Source organism: Mchenga conophoros, linkage group LG20 (genome assembly GCF_057382185.1).
Source record: "Mchenga conophoros isolate Kocher_MC1m ecotype Shallow Benthic linkage group LG20, M_conophoros_male_GT1.1, whole genome shotgun sequence".
NCBI classification, from domain to species: Eukaryota; Metazoa; Chordata; class Actinopteri; order Cichliformes; family Cichlidae; genus Mchenga; species Mchenga conophoros.
In genome coordinates, this window is record NC_140545.1 from 30,959,276 (window position 1) to 30,964,572 (window position 5,297).

Here is a 5,297-nt window from a genome sequence, read left to right on the forward strand (position 1 = left end):
TTGAGGTCTGAGTTTGATGCAACCTCCTAGGTCTGTTTATATAGGCTACACCCAGCTGCCAGCGGAGGAGGGCGAGAGGGGAGGGGAGGGGAGGGGGGGAGACGGGGGTATCCCACTGACAGCCCATTGACTGACAGCTACGTTCAAAAGACCTACAGCTTTCACTGGCAACAAATCCCATCAAAGAAGCCCTCCGCTGTTCCTTTTAGCGTTTTCGAGGAGAGGCTAAATGTGTGCTGCTTATCGCAACGCTGTGATTTCTGGAGAGAACCTACGTTTCAATTCAAATGCGACCCTTTGGAGAGGTGACTAAAGACGCTCGTCTCTACATGACAAGCAAAGATCTGTTATTTATACTTTATTTTACATCAAAGTGTCCAGCAAAGTTTATTTTTGTTCATTCGTCGATGTGACTCGTCATTTTTATTTATATTTTACAGCCTCCAAAAAGGCAAAACTAAAAATAATAATAAAACTAAAAACTAAATAAAATAAAAATATTGTCTGTTTAAGTTGTAATGCTTACCCTCTCAATCCGTAGTTTGCATTATTTTAGTTTTTCTTCCATGTGATATATTTTTATGACAAGTTTAACACTTGTCATGTCTGGCACTAATCAACCGAGAGGGGTTTTTTTTTTTTTGTTTTTACCTGAATTCAGTTAACAGTTAACAGCATCCTGCCAGTCTCTTATTGCCGCTTCGGACACTTCACCGCCTTCGGATCTGTCGTTTTGTGAATTGAATTAACCATCTCACCAGCAATAAATTACGCTAATAAGCCAAAAGGAGACGTTTACGCACGAGTAAAAGTGTCACTACGAGAGATTTCTTGAAGGTCTTTCACAAAATAATTAAAAATGAATGAAGAAAACATAAAATATAGTTGTCCGTTAACCTCTCAAGCCCCGGAGCAACGTCTTTTTATTTGTTAATTTACTGACTGAACCATAAGACACTGCCCTTCATGTCGGATGGCATTGTTTTGAGCGCAGGGCAACGTTTCAATGGCTCTAATTAAACGAGGCTAAGTGAAACAGGTGTTGACTAATGTATATGATAATTATAAGATAACAGATGCTTGTGTGTGTGTGTGTGTGTGTGTGTGTGTGTGTGTGTGTGTGTGTGTGTGTGTGTGTGTGTGTGTGTGTGTGTGTGTGTGTGTAAGGGGGTTGTTAGAGATAAGAGGTGAAGATTACACCTCTTATTCTGCTGTCCTCCTTCATGCCCTTCAAAAGAGTCGAAGTAAAGCTGAGTGTTTGTGTTCAAAGGAGCGCAGCTCTGTTATCTGGCATAAATTTGACTATCTTATTAACAGCATTAGAGGTGTAGTGTTGGTTGTGATAGCAGGAGTGCTTGTATTAAGTGGTAAAAGAAGTGTTGAAACAAGCAGAGCTGACACTTTAGAAAAGATTAAATTCAGTCTTCTCATTTTAAATTGACGACCTTTAATTTTCACCTGCAAGTTGCTATTTTTGTTGTTGTTCTTTGGTTTTCATTTGGCTTCTTGGGTTGTTTTTTTGTTAGTTTTTTTTTTACAGTACTTTCAGTCAGCTTTGATTTAGCTATTTTTGTTTTAATTTGTTTTTTATGATGCATTTCTGTAGCAGCACAATGTTCTTCTAAATCTGAATAACCTCTAGCAATTATCTCACTTTTTGCACTGTCTAGTATTTATTTCCTTTATCTTTCACATTAATCTAGGCTACATATGCAAACATGCTGCATATTTTTACAGATTAAAGAGAAATTTAAAACTTTTTACTCCACTGCACTTATTTGAAAGCTTTCTGTATTTATTCTTGCAGTGTAAAAGACCTACTTGTTTCATCACAGTTGGAAGTTTACAATAAAAACAGAAGATGGACAAAAGCGAATAGCAACGGCATTTCTCTGAGTGTAAATACTATTGTGTATGCTAAATACAGTGTAAGAGATCTTATGAGGGTTTCTGCTGCTGAGTATGCTGATACTACGAGCCAGAAAAAAATAAGTGCATTGCAACTTTTGGTAGTTCTCAAGCAATAAGTAAGAGAAAAGTGATGCAGGAAAGAAGTTAGTTATTATTAATTTAAAAAACAAAACCTTAATTAAAATGTTTCTGTTCTTTCTCTCTTACTTTTATTATTTTTGGTAAACTCTGTATTATCTTAGAGGTATTTGTAAGATTTTGCTAAACAGGGTAAGTATGTAAACAGAGGTCCAGATGTAAAGAGAGTGGGAACTCTTGGGGGTAGCATTAGAGGGGGAAAAAAAAACGTAGGAAAGGTGGGGGAGGGAGGGGAATTTATTTGGGTGCGGTCCACATAGCCTAAAGCAAATTTGTACAAGAGTAACAATGGGTTGACTAGGGAGCAAGGAGAAGAAGGCTTATGTCTTCAGTAGTCTACATCTCACAACACAAACAGCTCAGGGCAGCAGCCTTTGTCCCTCCTGAAGAACGTCTTTTCATTCTCTTCCTCTTTTGGCAACTCTGCCACAATACAGGTGTTGGTCCTGCTCTGACAGGTTTGGCTTGCACTGTTTGCTGTTAGGATGTCAGTGATTTACAGGAGAGAAAAGTGACCAAATGGAAGACGATTGTCCTCAGTACCCTGAGAGATAATGCAAGATAGCAGAGAGGATGAACCCATCTTCATCTGTGATAACATCTGAGCCCGTGCTCTGTGCTGAAACAATGCTCTATATCCTCCTGCTATTAACAAATCCTCTGCATATTTCATATTATAGCTCACTAAACACGATGTGAAGTTTAATAAGACCCCTTTATTTTCTTATTTTGGGAGCGTAAAATGCTGAATAACAGTGCAAGTGGTCTAATGATCAGGTCAAGACAATAGGTGTAGGTGTGACCTCAATTACAGGCCATCCCATACCCTCAAGCTGACAAAGGGACTAAACATGCAAGTAGAATAGCTCATATGTGGGTGCGAAGAAGACAACAAAAGCCTAAATAAAAGCTTTAGCAGCTTTAACACCTTTTGCTTGTTAGTTTATTTTTGCTGCACTCGATACGGAAAAAGGAGAAAGTTTACAGAGATTTGTAGAACCAGAAGATGGCAGTTTTGTTTCAAGTTTACCGTGTAAGATATTGAAAGGTATTTGTATAAAAGAGGCAAAATGAAACGACAAAGTTTGCGATTTCTTTTGTATAATTTCACACACGAAAAAAATCCCAGCAAATCCAAGGGTGGATTAAAAAAAAATCTCCGACGGTCAATTGGCAATAATTATTTAATGCTTCCCAGGCAGAACTCCTTAATGGGATTTTCCTGGGGCACCAACACAAATGGAGAGATGTAAGTAAAATGTGAATGTTATCAAGCTCTCCCACCTCTTTGCTATCTGACCCCCTCTTCCCAGACCCCCTTACATTCTTTGTCCTTTGTCATTGCTCTTATCAGGACCACTCTATCATTCTTTCAAAATGGTAGTGGCGCTGAAACCGCTTGCAAATGTAAGTATGTCTTTGTTTAGGGCCGGGCAGTGGCCCGCCTCCCAGCTCCCTCCTGGGTGTTGTCTGATTGACGGCTCTCCACTGGGTGAGTGACAGGCGGCGTTGGTTAGACAGTGACGGCCAGTGTGACAGCTGGCGCTGCTGCTGGTATCTCCATGCATCGGGCCCCGGTAGGTGGGTGCTGGACCCCCAGGATCCCTCAGCTAGAGGCCTGGCCAGTTTGCCGTGAGCTCAGTCAGATCAGTTCCCCGGTGTGCTTGTTGTTGCAGATCAGCTTGTTAGCTGGCTGCAGACTTTTTCTTCACCACAGCTGAAAATTTCTTCCACACATGTGCAACAGAAAAAAAACAGGACGGTGACATCAAAGTTAGATGAAGGGTGAGAAGATGAGAAATTTACAAACATGCATATTGTTAAAAACAGTCCCTATTTTGCATTTTTATAAGCAGAATAAACAACTGATAAATGGATTCTGACACAATGTAACGGTTAACAAAAAGAGCATTTATTTAGCGGCTTTACTGTATCATGTTAAAATACTTGAGTAAGCACTTTTCTCTGGGTGTGTATCTTAAAGTAGTTTATATACTGATTATGAATGCTAAATACTGGGATTTAAAGTACAATCTTGTCTTTTTACCTTTGTAATTACTAATATTTGTTATCTCACATCATCCTCCAGTTTCCCTGTAGATATGTAGAGTTAAACAATAAGGATGACATCTCAAAGTTATATTATAGGCAGCATCAGTGCAACAGTGGCCAAGATGGACTGCATGCACACAATGTGTTCTCCTTTATTTACTGCGTAACAAAAGTTTCAACAGTATTGTTACCTCAGAGCTATGCAGAAATTCTCTCCAGTTGAGCAAACTGAAGTTCACACATCTATTATTTTCTTTCTATGGTCAAACAGAGAGCAGCTAATGAGGTTATTGGGCATCTGTGACGTGACATCTACATTTTGGCCTATTTGTGAAACAATGGTAACAAGGAAGCCAAAGACATTGGGCTCTGTGTTTTTCAACTCAAAATAACAAAGCCAAGCAGCCGCTGGTGGGAGGCTGCGCTCTCATGGAAATGAGCAACCGAACCAACAATGTAGCGCCTAATCTCTTCAGAGAGAGGAATCAGTTACACAGCAGTATGCACCCCTCAATGCTTTTCATTAGAGTCAGCGTGCTATTGAAACAGTCGCTCCACCCCCTGACTCACACACATACATGCGCACAAACACAACCCTCGTGTGTAGCCACAGGCCTTACTCATACATGCACCAGATACAAGGTAGCCCCCCGACAACAGGAGGGTTGAAATAAGTGGGGCAGAGGGAGGTATGGGGGTGCGAGGCCTCAAAGCATCGGATTAAAGTTAATGTGCCCTCCCTGGGTTATAATCTCTTCAGAGGGGGACTTTGTTTGAGGGGCTTGAGGGCAGTAAGATAAGTATCTATTACAGAAACTCCCTCTTATCCCCCCCACAACATCCCCGCTTCAAAAATGAAGCACAAAAACACTTGCCTCTGTTCCCCTCTGTGTTGTCTGATATCCAAGAACCAAAAGCAAGTGCTGCCCTTTTCAGCTAATCAGGTATTAAGGTCTAAAGCCGTATGGCGAGTTAGCAGGGCCCATATTTACTCCATCTGTAGCCCACCAAGTCATGTAAGTTGAAGTAAGATCAAAGGCAGCTTAAAGAAAAACCGGGGTTATTGTATAGAAAGAGAAAACAAAGCAATATTACAAGCCAGGGAAGCCGCGGTGTGAACGGCCAAGTCGATTTCAATGTCGCAAATAAGTAGACGCTCAACAATGTTGATGGAAGAAAATTCAAAGTCACGCACC